The sequence below is a fragment of the Piliocolobus tephrosceles genome, chromosome 2 (genome assembly GCF_002776525.5).
Source record: "Piliocolobus tephrosceles isolate RC106 chromosome 2, ASM277652v3, whole genome shotgun sequence".
Lineage (NCBI taxonomy): Eukaryota > Metazoa > Chordata > Mammalia > Primates > Cercopithecidae > Piliocolobus > Piliocolobus tephrosceles.
Genome location: NC_045435.1, coordinates 79,502,754 through 79,519,749, shown reverse-complemented (window position 1 = coordinate 79,519,749; position 16,996 = coordinate 79,502,754). Strand labels below are relative to the sequence as shown.

At 42.0% G+C, this 16,996-nt stretch overlaps 1 protein-coding gene across 1 annotated transcript in view; it reads right to left on the bottom strand.

Annotated features, from left to right (window-relative positions):
• ARHGEF3 (Rho guanine nucleotide exchange factor 3) overlaps positions 1-16,996 on the bottom strand; it is a 205,178-nt gene that overhangs the window by 187,565 nt on the left and 617 nt on the right. The window lies entirely within an intron of this gene.

Here is a 16,996-nt window from a genome sequence, read left to right as displayed (position 1 = left end):
GTCCAGGAAATTATCCATTTCTTCTAGATTTTCTAGTTGATTTGCGTAGAGGTGTTTATAGTATTCTCTGATGGTAGTTTGTATTTCTGTGGGGTCGGTGGTGATATCCCCTTTATCATTTTTTATTGCGTCTATTTGATTCCTCTCTCTTTTCTTCTTTATTAGCCTTGCTAGCGGTCTGTCAATTTTGTTGATCTTTTCAAAAAACCAACTCCTGGATTCATTGATTTTTTGGAGGGTTTTTTGTGTCTCTATCTCCTTCAGTTCTGCTCTGATCTTAGTTATTTCTTGCCTTCTGCTAGCTTTTGAATGTGTTTGCTCTTGCCTCTCTAGTTCTTTTAATTGTGATGTTAGAGTGTCAATTTTAGATCTTTCCTGCTTTCTCTTGTGGGCACTTAGTGCTATAAATTTCCCTCTACATACTGCTTTAAATGTGTCCCAGAGATTCTGGTATGTTGTATCTTTGTTCTCATTGGATTCAAAGAACATCTTTATTTCTGCTTTCATTTCGTTATGTACCCAGTAGTCATTCAGGAGCAGGTTGTTCAGTTTCCATGTAGTTGAGCGGTTTTGATTGAATTTCTTAGTCCTGAGTTCTAGTTTGATTGCACTGTGGTCAGAGAGACAGTTTGTTATAATTTGTGTTCTTTTACATTTGCTGAGGAGTGCTTTACTTCCAATTATGTGGTCAATTTTGGAATAAGTGTGATGTGGTGCTGAGAAGAATGTATATTCTGTTGACTTGGGGTGGAGAGTTCTATAGATGTCTATTAGGTCCACTTGGTGCAGAGATGAGTTCAATTCCTGGATATCCTTGTTAACTTTCTGTCTCGTTGATCTGTCTAATGTTGACAGTGGAGTGTTGAAGTCTCCCATTATTATTGTATGGGAGTCTAAGTCTCTTTGTAAGTCTCTAAGGACTTGCTTTATGAATCTGGGTGCTCCTGTATTAGGTGCATATATATTTAGGATAGTTAGCTCTTCCTGTTGGATTGATCCCTTTACCATTATGTAATGGCCTTCTTTGTCTCTTTTGATCTTTGATGGTTTAAAGTCTGTTTTATCAGAGACTAGGATTGCAACCCCTGCTTTTTTTTGTTCTCCATTTGCTTGGTAGATCTTCCTCCATCCTTTTATTTTGAGCCTATGTATGTCTCTGCATGTGAGATGGGTCTCCTGAAGACAGCAGACTGATGGGTCTTGACTCTTTATCCAGTTTGCCAGACTGTGTCTTTTAATTGGAGCATTTAGTCCATTTACATTTAAGGTTAATATTGTTATGTGTGATCTTGATCCTGCCATTATGATATTAACTGGTTATTTTGCTCATTAGTTGATGCAGTTTCTTCCTAGGCTCGATGGTCTTTACATTTTGGCATGTTTTTGCAGTGGCTGGTACCGGTTGTTCCTTTCCATGTTTAGGGCTTCCTTCAGGGTCTCTTGTAAGGCAGGCCTGGTGGTGACAAAATCTCTAAGCATTTGCTTATCTGTAAAGAATTTTATTTCTCCTTCACTTATGAAACTTAGTTTGGCTGGATATGAAATTCTGGGTTTAAAATTCTTTTCTTTAAGAACGTTGAATATTGGCCCCCACTCTCTTCTGGCTTGTAGAGTTTCTGCCGAGAGATCTGCTGTCAGTCTGATGGGCTTCCCTTTGTGGGTAACCCGACCTTTCTCTCTGGCTGCCCTTAAGATTTTTTCCTTCATTTCAACTTTGGTGAATCTGGCAATTATGTGTCTTGGAGTTGCTCTTCTGGAGGAGTATCTTTGTGGCGTTCTCTGTATTTCCTGAATTTGAATGTTGGCCTGCCCTGCTAGGTTGGGGAAGTTCTCCTGGATGATATCCTGTAGAGTGTTTTCCAATTTGGTTCCATTTTCCCCCTCACTTTCAGGCACCCCAATCAGACGTAGATTTGGTCTTTTTACATAATCCCATACTTCTTGCAGGCTTTGTTCATTTCTTTTTCTTCTTTTTTCTTTTGGTTTCTCTTCTCGCTTCATTTCATTCATTTGATCCTCAATCGCTGATACTCTTTCTTCCAGTTGATCGAGTCGGTTACTGAAGCTTGTGCATTTGTCACGTATTTCTCGTGTCATGGTTTTCATCTCTGTCATTTCATTTATGACCTTCTCTGCATTAATTAGTCTAGCTGTCAATTCTTCCACTTTTTTTTTCAAGATTTTTAGTTTCTTTGCGCTGGGTACGTAATTCCTCCTTTAGCTCTGAGAGGTTTGATGGACTGAAGCCTTCTTCTCTCATCTCATCAAAATCATTCTCTGACCAGCTTTGATCCGTTGCTGGCGATGGGCTGTGCTCCTTTGCAGGAGGAGATGCGCTCTTATTTTTTGAATTTCCAGCTTTTCTGCCCTGCTTTTTCCCCATCTTTGTGGTTTTATCTGTCACTGGTCTTTGATGATGGTGACGTACTGATGGGGTTTTGATATAGGTGTCCTTCCTGTTTGATAGGTTTCCTTCTGACTGTCAGGACCCTCAGCTATAGGTCTGTTGGAGATTGCTTGAGGTCCACTCCAGACCCTGTTTGCCTGGGTATCAGCAGCAGAGGTTGCAGAAGATAGAATATTGCTGAACAGCGAGTGCACCTGTCTGATTCTTGCTTTGGAAGCTTCCTCTCAGGGGTGTACTCCACCCTGTGAGGTGTGGGGTGTCGGACTGCCCCTAGTGGGGGATGTCTCCCAGTTAGGCTACTCAGGGGTCAGGGACCCACTTGAGCAGGCAGACTGCCCCTTCTCAGATCTCAACCTCTGTGTTGGGAGATCCACTGCTCTCTTCAAAGCTGTCAGACAGAGTCGTTCGCGTTTCACAGGCTTCTACTCCTTTAGCTGAGCCCTGTCCCCAGAGGCGCAGTCTACAGAGACAGGCAGGTTTCCTTGAGCTGCTGTGAGCTCCACCCAGTTCCAGCTTCCCAGCGGCTTTAGTTACCTACTTAAGCCTCAGCGATGGCGGGCGCCCCTCCCCCAGCCTCGCTGCTGCCTTGCGGTTAGATTGCCGCAGACTGCTGTGTTAGCAAGGAGAGAGGCTCCGTGGGCGTGGGACCCTCCCGGCCAGGTGTGGGATACAATCTCCGGTGTGCCGGTGTTACAGCGCAGTATTGGGGTGGGAGTTACCCGATTTTCCAGGTGTTGTGTGTCTCAGTTCCCCTGGCTAGGAAAAGGGACTCCCTTCCCCCTCGCGCTTCCCAGGTGAGGCGATGCCTCGCCCTGCTTCAGCTCTCGCTGGTCGGGCTGCAGCAGCTGACCAGCACCGATTGTCCGGCACTCCCGAGTGAGATGACCCCAGTACCTCCGTTGAAAATGCAGAAATCGCCGGTCTTCTGTGTCGCTCGCGCTGGGAGATGGAGACTGAAGCTGTTCCTATTCGGCCATCTTGCTCCGCCCCCCTCTTTTTTTTTTTTTTCAAGATGCTTTTATACTTTCAAAAATTAGTGAGGGCCCCAGTGAGTTTTTGTTTAGGTTAGTTGTATCTATCAACACAAATAAATTTTGGAAACATCTAGATACCTTGATTGCAGGTATAAATTTGTGTTGATAGATATGGTGTACCGTATTAGAAAATAAAACTGAGATTTTTTTTTTGAGACAAGGTCTCACTCTCTCACCCAGGCTGGAGTGCAGTGGCATGATCACGGATCACTGCAGCCTCGACTTCCTTGGCTCAGGCAATCCTCCTGCCTCAGCCTCCCAAGTAGCTGGAACCAGGTACATGCTACCATGCCTATATATATATATATATATGTATTTTTTGAGACAGAGTCTAGCTCTGTTACCCAGGCTGGGGTGCAGTGTTGCAATCTCAGCTCACTGTAACCTCTGCTTCCCCAGCTTAAGCTATCCTCCCACCTCAGCCTCCCAAGTAGCTGGGAATACAGGCATGTGCCACCACACCCAGTTAACTTTTGTATTTTTTTCGGTAGAGATGAATGAGGTTTGGACAGGTGGCCCATGTTGGTCTCAAAACCCCTGGGCTCAGGCAGTCCTCCCACTTTGGCCCCCAAAGTATTGGGATTACAGGCCACTGCAACCAGCCTTTTAAAAAAGTATTTGTAGAGATGGAGTCTCGCTATGTTGACAGGACAGTCTCAAACTCCTGGGCTCAAGCGATCTTCCCACCTTGGCCTCCCAAAGTGCTGAGACTACAGGCATGAGCCACCGTGCCCAGCCAAAACTGAGAAATTTTAAAAATATTTATTCTTTTAAAAATAAACATATTACTTGCTAATCTAATTACCATATTTTAATAAAAATTAACTATATTTTCAAAAAAACTAAGAGTCATATTGTTTTATGTTTTGACTACTCTAATGTTTGGCTGCACAGAAGACAGCTGGATTCACACATCTGCTCCTGCAATAAAGCTGCTATGATTTGTTATTTTGGTCGACACATACAAAGAACATCTGTTTTGTATTTATGTCGTCAGTACCCTCTAGGCCTTGGGGACTCCTAGGGCTCCTCAGATCACACTTTGAGAACCACTCTTTCAGGCCACTTCACCACTCCACCAAAGATGTCATTCATACCAATACAAGCATGTTACTTCCCATTTCCTTCAAACTATCTCTGGCTCCTCTGGTTCAGAGTTAAATCCAAACTCTACTCATAAAACCTCTCCCATCTGGCTAGTCATGCATGTCCAAACTCCATTACTATGCTCTTTTATACACGGATACTCCGCCACTGCTGGGTACATGTAGATGACTAAACCCATCCCACTCATTCACGCCGTTGAGCCTCAGCCTTCCTCCTGCCTGAAGGACTCCTATGCATCTTTTACAATCCAGTCCAAAGGTCACTTTCTTTAGGAAGCCTTCTCTGATTCACCCTTCCCTTACAGTTTTCTCTTTTTGTTTTTTAGGTATTCATTTTTTGAATAGGTAATATACAAATGCACAGGATTAAATTCCAAAAGGGTATAGGCACCATATGATGATGTCAACCTCTCTCACATCCCAGACATTGCTTCCTTCTGCATTCTTCCACACCTGCTCTAGACATAAATAAGCAAATCATCTATTTTAACCAATGCTAACACTCTATAAGTACTGCTCTACACTTGCTTAACACTATATTTGGGAAAGCTTTCCACGCTATCAAATAATCAATTTTTTTCAGTAGTTGCAAATTACAGTTTTAAGGCCGGGTGCGGTGGCTCAAGCCTGTAATCCCGGCACTTTGGGAGTCCGAGACGGGCGGATCACGAGGTCAGGAGATCGAGACCATCCTGGCTAACATGGTGAAACCCCGTCTCTACTAAAAAAAAAAAAAAAAAAAAATAGCTGGGTGAGGTGGCGGGCGCCTGTAGTCCCAGCTACTCGGGAGGCTGAGGCAGGAGAATGGCATAAACCTGGAAGGCGGAGCTTGCAGTGAGCCGAGATCCGGTCACTGCACTCCAGCCTGGGCGACAGAGCGAGACTCTGTCTCGAAAAATAAAATAAAATAAAATAAAAATTACAGTTTTAAAATGTGCAATAACGTATTTATTTAAGTCCCTATTGACTGAGTATGTATGTAGTTTCCAATCTTCTGCTGCAGCAAATATCCTTCTACATAAACCAGCCTACATGCATAAGAGACTCTGTAGCATTAATATCCAGAAACAGAATGGTTGGGGTCAAGGGAATGTGTATTTGTAAGTTTGCTAAACATTGCCAACTGGCCTCCATAAAGCCTGCTCTAATTTATACTCCTACTGGCCATGTATAAAAGGTTCTGTTCCCCTCGTTGAACAATATTATCCAACTTTCTAATTTCTGCCAATGTGGTAGGTGAGAAATGATACCCCGGTCAAGTTTAAATTGATATTTTTCTAATAAGATCAAATCTCTAGAGTTGTGCTGTCCAATATGGGAGCCACTAGGTACATGTGACTGTTTAAATTCACTTTTTTTTTTTTTGGAGACAGAGTTTTGCTCTGTCGCCAGGCTGGAGTGAAGTGGTACGATCTTGCTCACTGCAACTTCAACCTCGTGGGTTCAAGCATTTCTCCTGCCTCAGCCTCCTGAGTAGCTGGGATTACAGGCACACACCACTCCGGTTATTTTTTGTATTTTTAGTAGAGATGGGGTTTCACCATGTTGGTCAGGCTGGTCTCGAACTCCTGATCTCGTGATCTGCCCACCTTGGCCTCCCAAAGTGCTGGGATTACAGGCGTGAGCCACCGTGCCCACTCCAGTATGGGAGCCACTAGGCACATATAACTGTTTAAATTCACATTTTAATTAATTAAAACTAAATAAAATTTAAAACACAGCTCCTCAGCTGCACTAGCCACATTTCAAGTGCTCAATAGCCACCTGTGGCTAGTGGCCTCCATATGAGACAGAGCAGATAGAAAACATTTCTGTCATCACAAGAAGCACTTACTGGTGTTCTGTGGATCCGCAGTGTTCGATGGCTACCATGAACCACATGTGGTCACTGACATTGAAATGTGTCTAGTCTGAATTGAGATGTGCTCTAAGTATACAACATTCACTGGATACTGAAGACTTGGTATGAAAAAGAGAATGTAAAACATCTTCTTAATAATTTTTATAGCGATTGCAATGTTAGTATTTGGGCTGGGTGCAGTGGCTCACGCCTGTAATCTTAGCACTTTGGGAGGCCGAGGTGAGTGGATCACCTGGGGTCAGGAGTTCGAGACCAGCCTGGCAAACGTGGTGAAACCTAATTTCTACTAAAAATACAAAAATTAGCTGGGTGTGGTGGCGGGCACCTGTAATTCCAGCTACTCAGCAGGCTGAGGCAGGAGAATAGCTTGAACCTGGGAGGCCGAGGTCGCAGTGAGCCGAAATCGCACTATTGTACTCCAGCCTGGGCTACAGAGTGAGATTCCACCTCAAAAAAAAAAAAAGAAAAAAAAAAAAAGAAAGAAAGAAAGAAAGAAAAGAAAAGAAAAAAGAAAAGCTAGTATTTAGAGATACTGAGTTAAAATATATTGTTAAAATGAATGTTGTCTGCTTCTTTTTACTTATTTTAATGTGGCTACTAGGAAATTTAAAATCATAAATGTGGCTCACATTCTACTTCTTTTTTTTCTTGAGACGGAGTTTCGCTTTTGTTGCCCAGGCTGGAGTTCAATGGCATGATCCCAGCTCACTGCAACCTCAGCCTCCTGGGTCCAAGCGATTCTCCTGCCTCAGCCTCCTGAGTAGCTGGGATTAAAGGCCTGCGTCATCACACTCAGCTAATTTTGTATTTTTAGTAGAGTTAGGGTTTCACCATGTTAGCCATGCTGGTCTCGATCTTCTGACCTCAGGTGATCCACCTGCCTCAGCCTCCCAAAGTGCTCAGATTATGGGCGTGAGCCACGGCACCTGGCTAACATTCTACTTCTATTGGACAACACTGCTCCAGAAAGCACAGTGCTGTGGAGGTCCGGATTTTAGCATCTTTCTTTTTACACAGAAATAAATGTAGTTATTTGCTTATACACTTTTGGTGGGAATGTAAACTAGTTCAACCATTATGGAAATCAGTGTGGCGATTCCTGAAAGACCTAAAAACAGAAATACCATTCGACCCAGCAATCCCATTACTGGGTATACACCCAAAGGAATATAAATTATTCTATCATAATGACACATGCACATGTATGTTCGTTGTAGCACTATTCACAATAGCAAAGACATGGAATCAACCTAGATGTCCATCAACAGTAGACTAAATAAAGAAAATGTTGTACATATACACCACAGAATACTATGCAGCTATAGAAAGAATGAGATCATGTGTTTTGCAGGAACATGGATGAAGCTGGAGGCCATTATCCTTAGCAAACTAATGCAGGAACAGAAAACCAAATACTGTATGTTCTCACCTATAAGTGGGAGCTAAATGATGAGAACACATGGACACATAGAGGGGAACAACACACACTGGGGCCTATCAGAGGGTGGAGGGTGGGAGGACAGGGAGGATCAGGAAGAATAACTAATGGGTATTGGGCTTAATCCTTAGTGATGAAATAATTGATAGAACAAACCCCCATGACACAAGTTTACCTATAAAACAAACCTGCACATGTACCCCTGAACTTAAAGGAACAAAAGAAGTGTACAGTTAATCATTGCTATAAAGAAAAAGAGACTCACTGGAATCTCTTTTTCCTTCTTACCCTTCCCTGCCCCATGCAGACAGGGTGGGCAACAAGAGGAGAAAGGGCTACAATGATCCTGATGACAAAGGATCAACTCTACAAAAAACCAGTACACTTCCCACCTGGGTGGCCACAGGCAGACACCAGTGACCCCGAGCGGGGACTGATTTCCTGGTGGCTGTTAAAACAATGCACCAGAGAACAAAGTGCCTTCAAAACTAAGAATAGAAGAACAGCTCCAAATAAGATTTCCAGGACTCTGCAGGAACAAATTCCTCCCTTGCTCTGTCCGTAATCCACCTTCCACCCACAGCTTGACCAACCACAGCACAAATGTCCCCATCTCCGCAATCCATATACACAGATCTGGGCGAGAACTGAAGGACAGAGTGGAAAGGGGAGATCCAGAGAAAGAGGTGAGGTGACAAGCACTTTGCCTTAAGGGGCTCACACCATAATGGTTCTGCAGTTGAGATGTGGAATATGTTTCTGTCATCCATATCTTTGGCTTCAGATATGAGGGACAAGAAAACTCAGTTTTGCAATGTGACCCATAAAACTGACAAATCAGAATGGACCCTGTATTCTGAAAAGGTACTGAGGGAATGCGATCTAATTGTATCTGCTTGTGGGGGGAATGTTAATTATAATAATAATAATGATATTATTATTATTATTAGCTGTATGTCTTTGGGTCAGGTTTATAACTCAGTCTCAGTTTTATAATCCAGAAAATAAAGGGGTTGGATGCAATGTGTGGTGATTCCTGAAAGACCTTAAAACAGAAATATCATTCGACCCAGCAATCCCATTACTAGGTATATACCCAAAGGAACAGAAATCATTCTATCATAATGACACATGCATATGCATGTTCTATTTCATTCAGTTCAAAAATTCCCTGACACTATGCACATGCAAACAAGGTATCATCAACACTGTCATCTTTATTCTCTCACTCATCTAGAAAACACTCATTGGGCAGCTAATACGAGTCATACCCTGGACCTGACACTGGCATACAAATACAGAAAAACACTGCTTCGCTTCTGGAGTAGTTTCTTAAGAGGGAAAGAAGGACAAGGGAGAATGGATGGAGTGAAAAATTAGAGCAGAGTTCTTCACCAGGAGCCAGGGGGCCGTACAGACATTTTCACAACTATGTGCAGGTTTCTAAAGAGAACACTCAAAGACACATGTGAACTCAGGAAGGCAGAGGGCTAGTGATTTAGTGAAACTATGACAGGCCAAGCACCATGCTAAATTCTTAGTATGTGCGGGTGCTTGAAGGGTTGGTGCCCAAAACAGCCCACAAAGTGTTCATGGAAATATACACATAAGAGATTTGAACCTGTGCTTGGCTGGTGCAGAGCCTGCCTCTCTCCCCAGCATCAGGGATGGTCTCATGGCATGTGGCCTCTCCCTGCTGCTGTGCCTCCATCAACTCTCCCTTTCTCATATCAGAAGATCACAAGCATTTAACAGCCTTGCACTTGTCTGATCCCAGCTTGCTGTATCTGCCCAAGAGGGCTGGGAAGGAAAGATGAAATAATCCCAGTGAAATACTCATCACTAGTCAGCACTCAAGAGGTACCAGTAGATCATCATTCATCACATATTCATTTAGGACCTAATACATGCCAGGCCTTGGGATAGGCGTTCTCATCACCTTCATCACTTACTGTTACTACGTTTAACATCCCCCACTCCCAGCAACACGCAGAATGCTTCACACAATATGCATTCAGTAAATGTGGGTTTAGTAAGTAAATGGTGATGAGCTTGGTGGTAGATCTATTTATTCTTCAGCAAATATTTATGCCTTTTCCTGACCTCCATGGCTTGATCCTGTGAGGTGGAAGAGATGGTGTACCAACTCTGAGCCTACATCTTAAGAGACATCATGTGTTTCTGCTTGCTCCACAAGAGAAGAATATATATGTGGGTAGCACTGTCCAGAATGAACCCACGTAGGACAGACCACCCCAGCCAACCTGCACACTTATAAGCATAAGAATAAATGTTTGTTATTGTTTGCCACTGAGTTTTGGGGTAGCTGTGACTCAGCAAACGCTGACTGAGATGGTCTCCTTTACCCAACTCCAGAAGTTTCAGGCAGGGAGAGTGGCCCTGGCTTTTCTAACTTTTAAGATGCAGTTTCAGAAATTGGGTCATTTTGTGTGTGTCCCTCTCTCCCCAATTTTCTCTGGGCTGGTAATGTCCCATTCAAAGAAGACAGTAGGGACTATGAAGACCCATATTTTGGCCACCTTGGCACCCGGTGCAGAATCCAGCACAAAGATGGTTCTCAGGCAGTGCCTGATTGAGGGAAAGATGGGATGAGTACAGTCAAAATCACTACAGGCAGCAACCTGGACCTCAGGTGCTCAGAGCCACTGGTTCTGCGGTCCCCAAAGCATGGAAAGTGGACCCCACTGGTGATATAATATCATCTCAGACCATATGCAATAGACCTGCATATATTTATTATAATATGTTTTAGGAAACACATTTCCAACCTGTGATTTCAGGACTATTACTGCTTAGGATGCACCTAAGTCTAAAAAAAAACCAAAAACAAACCAAAAAACCCAAAACTAAAAAAGCAAAAACAAAAACAAAAAAGAGATAATTTAAATAAATACAGTAACTAAAAAATAATAGTACCGATGGTATGTGAATATGAAAAATGTAAGTGAAATTTGGGAAACACTGATCTATTACAAGACTCTTTTTCCTAAAAATCACAATCATAATCATAGTGAGCATTTTTTTTTAAATTATACTTTAAGTTCTAGGGTACATGTGCATAACGTGCAGGTTTGTTACATACGTATACTTGTGCCATGTTGGTGTGCTGCACCCATCAACTCATCAGCACCCATCAATTCGTCATTTATATTAGGTGTAACTCCCAATGCAATCCCTCCCCCCTCCCCCCTCCCCATGATAGGCCCCGATGTGTGATGTTCCCCTTCCCGAGTCCAAGTGATGTCATTGTTCAGTTCCCACCTATGAGTGAGAACATGCGGTGTTTGGTTTTCTGTTCTTGTGATAGTTTGCTAAGAATGATGGTTTCCAGCTGCATCCATGTCCCTACAAAGGACACAAACTCATCCTTTTTTATGGCTGCATAATATTCCATGGTGTATATGTGCCACATTTTCTTAATCCAGTCTGTCACTGATGGACATTTGGGTTGATTCCAAGTCTTTGCTATTGTGAATAGTGCCGCAATAAACATACGTGTGCATGTGTCTTTATAGCAGCATGATTTATAATCCTTTGGGTATATACCCAGTAGTGGGATGGCTGGGTCATATGGTACATCTAGTTCTAGATCCTTGAGGAATTGCCATACTGTTTTCCATAATGGTTGAAGTAGTTTACAATCCCACCAACAGTGTAAAAGTGTTCCTATTTCTCCACATCCTCTCCAGCACCTGTTGTTTCCTGACTTTTTAATGATTGCCATTCTAACTGGTGTGAGATGGTATCTCATTGTGGTTTTGATTTGCATTTCTCTGATGGCGAGTGATGATGAGCATTTTTTCATGTGTCTGTTGGCTGTATACCATGCTCATGGATAGGAAGAATCAATATCGTGAAAATGGCCATACTGCCCAAGGTTATTTATAGATTCAATGCCATCCCCATCAAGCTACCAATGACTTTCTTCACAGAATTGGAAAAAACTGCTTTAAAGTTCATATGGAACCGAAAAAGAGCCCACATTGCCAAGACAGTCCTAAGTCAAAAGAACAAAGCTGGAGGCATCACGCTACCTGACTTCAAACTATACTACAAGGCTATAGTAACCAAAACAGCATGGTACTGGTACCAAAACAGAGATATAGATCAATGGAGCATAGTGAGCATTTTTGAGCACTAAAAAGATATGCTGTTTGAAGCACTTCACAGATATTATTTTATAAATTCCTGATACCCTATGAGGCAGGTACTATCAGCATCTTCATCCTGCAGGTGAAGAAACTGAGGCCCAGAGAGGTAAGGAACTTGCACAAGGTCACAGAGTAAGTGACAGTGAGGATTTGACTTCAGGCTGCAACTTCCAGGATCTCAGTCTTTGACAGCTATATCTCTACTGGTTCTGCTTGGAGAACCTGGTACTGGGGAAGTTTAGCATTGCCCAGAGTTAACTGCAAAATCCAGAACTTGATCCTCAGACTCCTAACTCCCAGCCCAGTGCTCTTATCCCTGCTCCACAAGGAATATGCTGGAGACGACACCTGGGGTTTATGGCAGGGGCTGTGTGAGGTCTGTGAGAGAAAGGGAGAGAGGTGGTAAGCACTGCAAGGAAGACTTGGAAGGGAGAGACGGGGAAATAAGGATCTGTCATGGGTTATTTCAAGGCTGCCAAGCTGAAGCAGGTGCCCAAAGAATGCAGGGAAGCTAGAATACGGACAGAGATATTCAGCAAAAGAGGGCTAGCAGAGCAAGGGTTGGCACACAAGAGCTGCTTCCCAAGAGAACTGCCTACCCAGGTCAGTATCAGGAGCGAGTTTCCCGAGTTTCCCTAAGTGACATCCACTTTGTCTATATTTAGGTCCTAAAGCCACCCATTGTTTTTGTCCCAGTGAACAGCTGGGGTCACCACTCTAACCTTGCCTGCTCCGAGTCACACGTCTGAGTGTTCCATCAAGAGAGGCCTTTTTAGGATCTGGTTTGAATCAACTTCCCCTTCCATGGCTCCTACTTGGCGTCCTGGGCAAGCTGTAAAAACATGGCTAGAATAGCGGCTTTAAAATGCAGTCTCAACCTTCCATCGAATATGCTGCTTCCTTCCCTCCACAAAATCAAACTATGTCCATGTTTACCTCAGGACATAGGTGCTTCAGAGCCCTGTTGTTGCTAAGCCCTTACACACTAAGGTCTGAGCTATTCCAGAGGCTGATGGGGGAGGATCACTTGAGCCCAGAAAGTCAAGGTTGCAGTGAGCTATGATCATGCCACTGCACTCCAGCATGGGTGACAGAGCAAAACTGTCTCTAAAAGAAAAGAAAAGAAAAAAAAAAAAAAAAAAATATATATATATATATATGTTCATAAGCAGACTAAAGTAGCTAGTAAGTAAATTACATTTTGAGTTCTAGTTGATATCCTTGGGAAATGGGTGCTTAAACACATTCATTAAATCATTCATTAAATCATTTGCCTTTGATATAGGGCAGATGTGAAAACTATTTTTGACTTTTTGTGCAAGATATTTGCATACTTTAGACTCATATCTGAGCTAAAATGAGTTTAGAGACATCTCTGATTTGACAAGTGGGGAAACTGAGTCCAGAGAAAGTAGTGCTTGTCATAGGTGCCTCTTACTTAGGCACTAACGGGACCACAGCAAACATTCACCAAAATGGGACAACTTACCAAACCATTGGAAAGGAAAGTATTACTGCAGATGTTGCACATAATAGGAGATCTGGGAAGAACCCCACATTAAAGTCATCACATAGCACCTAATGGCTAAAAACATCATTTCTGAATCCATTTTTCCTGGGTTTGAAACCTGATCCACTACTTAACCATTCAGGTGACCTAGACAAATTATTTATCTTCTGTAAATCTCAGTTTTGCCATCTGCAAAATAAGAATAATGATAATAGGCAATCCCTACAGTGTTGTAAGACTTTCATGACCGAATATGAGTAAAGTGTTTAGATAAGCATCTAATAAATGTAAGTTATTATCGTATTATATCGTTATTAACATTGCATTAACTATCACTGACATGTAATCAATCATTTGAGTGTTGTCAACGTTCATACTTGAACGGCTCAAAAATTATTTATCAAGAGAGCAAATAGTGAGGTGAGTGAGATGGGGAAAGGCTGAAATTACCCCAGTCACATCAAAGTATTAAAAATATACGTCCGAGGGGCATGCAGTGGCTCATGTCCATAATCCTAGCACTTTGGAAGGCCAACGTGGGAGGATCACTTACGGCCAGGAGTTCAAGATGAGTCTGGGCAACACTGCAATACCTGGTCTTGACAAAAAAGTTAAAAAATTAGCCGGGTATGGTGGTGTACACTTGTAGTCCCAGCTACTTGGGAGGCTGAGGTGGGAGGATCCCTTGAGCCCAGGAGTTCAAGGCTGCAATGAGCTATGATTGTGCCACTGCACTCAAGCTTGGGCAACAGAAGAAAGACCCTGTCTCCTTAAAAACAAGAAACAACAAACAAACAAACAAACAAAAGTATGTCTAAACAGTGTCAACAAAACAAAACGGCAACACAAAGAATGGGATAATGTATTTGCATATAATATACTGAAAAGAGATTAATATTCAGAATATGTAAAGAACTCCTAAACTCAGTAACAAAAAAATAAGCAACCCAATTCAAAAGTGAGCAAAGGACTCGAACAGACATTTCTGCAAAAAAGACATACAAATGGTCAATAATGCACATGAAAAGATGCTCAACATCGCTAATCATCAGAGAAATTCAAATCAAAACTATAAGGTGATACCACTTCACACCTATTAGAATGGCTACTACTGAAAAAAAAAATCAAAATGAGAGGTGTTGGTGAGGATGCTGAGAAACTGGAACCCTTGTGCACTGTAGGTGGGAATATAAAATGGAATAGCCACTGTGGAAAACAGTACGGTGGCTCTTCAAAACATTGAAAATAGAATTACTGTCTGTTCTAGCAATACTACTTCTGGGTATATACTCAAAAAAACAAAAAGCAGGTAGTGGGAATGTAAACTAGTACAACTACTATGGAAAACAGTGTCGAGATTCCTTAAAGAACTAAAAGTAGAACTACCATTTGATTCAGCAATCCCACTACTGGCTATCTACTCAGAGGAAAAGAGTCATTATACGAAAAAGATACTTGCACATGCATGTTTATAGCAGCACAATTCACAACTGCAAAATCATGGAACAAACCCAAACACTAATCAATCAAGGAGTGGATAAATAAACTATGTTATATTTACACAATGGAATACTACTCAGCCATAAGAAGGAATGAATTAACGGCATTGCAGCAACCTGGATGAGATTGGAGACTATTATTCTAAGTGAAGTAACTCAGGAATGGAAAACCAAACATTGTTATGATCTCACTGATATGTGGGAGTTAAGCTATGAGGACGCAAAGGCGTAAGAATGATACAATGGACTTTGGGGACTTGAGGGGAAGGGTGAGAGGGCAATGAGGGATAAAAGACTACAAATAGGTTGCAGTGTATACTGCTTGGATGATGGGTGCAACAAAATTTCACAAATCACTACTAAAGAACTTACTCATGTAACCAAATACTAGCTGTACCCCAATAACTTACAGGAAAAAAATTGAAAGCAGGGTCTTAAGAGATTATTTGTACACTCATGTTCATAGCAGCATTATTCACAACAGTTAAAACATGAAAGCAACCCGAGGTCCATCCAAGGATGAATGGATAAGCAAAATGTGGTATATCACCATTTAACAATATTGACAAAAAAACCCTGTTTAATGTGGGGCATACAGTAAACAGCTCTCAAATCTTTCAGCCTTGTAATACAGAGGGTAGTTTTCAATCACTATTAGAGGTAATAATGAAATGCAAAATATGTACTATATATAATTATGCAACAGTGTCATATATTCACAGGGAAATTGAGTATTTGTTTCTCTGTTACCTTCAGAGCTCCATACAATATTACTACCATATGCAATAATGGAATATTCTTGAAGGAAGGGAATTCTGACACGTTACAACATGAATGCACCCAGAGGACATTATGCTAAGGGAAATAAGCCAGTCAAAAAAAGACAAATACTGTGTGACTCTACTTATATGAGATACTTAGAGTGATCAAAATCATAGAGACAGAAAGTAGAATGGTGGTTGCCATGGGATGGGGGAGGGAAGAATGGAGAGTTATTGTTTAACGGGTATAGAGTTTCAGTTTTGCAAGGTGAAAAGAGTTCTGGAGATGGATGGTGGTGATGGTTGTACAACGTTATGAATGTACTTAATACCACTAAGCTATTTACTTAAAATAGTCAAGATGGTAAATTATGTGTTATATGTATTTTTACCACAATAAAAAATTTGAAAAAAATATATGTCTAGAACGGTCAGACACAATGGTCATACACAAGAGCTGGAATTAGGGTTACAGAAATCAGTCCCAGGAACATAGTTCTGATGAGAAGAATAGAAAAAGCAATGGACATTGCCTTTAAAAAACAGTTTTGGCAAGCCAGGTGCAGTGGCTCATGCCTCTGACCCCAGCACTTTGGGAGGCTGAAGCTTGAGCTCAAGGAGGATTGCTTGAGCTCAGAGTTTAAGACGAGCCTGAGCAACATAGTGAGACCCACGTTTCCACAAAAAAATGAAATAATTAGCAGGGCATGGTGGTGTATGCCTGTAGTCCCAGCTACTCAGGAGGCTGAGGCAAGAGGACTGCTGGAGCCCAGGCGGTCAAGATTGCAGTGAGCTGTGATTGCGCCACTATATTCCAGCCTGGATGACAGAGCAAGATTCTGTCTCAAAAAACAAAAACAAACAAACAAACAAAGAACAGTTTTGGGTTATCCAAAACTTTAACAACTACCTCCACAAAAAAACAAATAAAGGGATAGGGAAAGTAACTTTCCGAGCTCCTAACCATTCTTCAACCCATGGAAACATAACATTTCCAGACACTCTTTCCAAAATAACCCAAACCAAACAACCATGTTCTTAATGAGCATGGTATCAAGTCTGAGTCTCCACTGCTAATATCTGACTTCATTCTCCCAATAATAAACAGACTCAAAAACACCAGGATCACTTTAGGGAAACCTACAAAACAGTTGCTCCAAGCAGCATGAACTTCTAAAACCGAGTTTAGCCATCTTCCAATTCAAAGA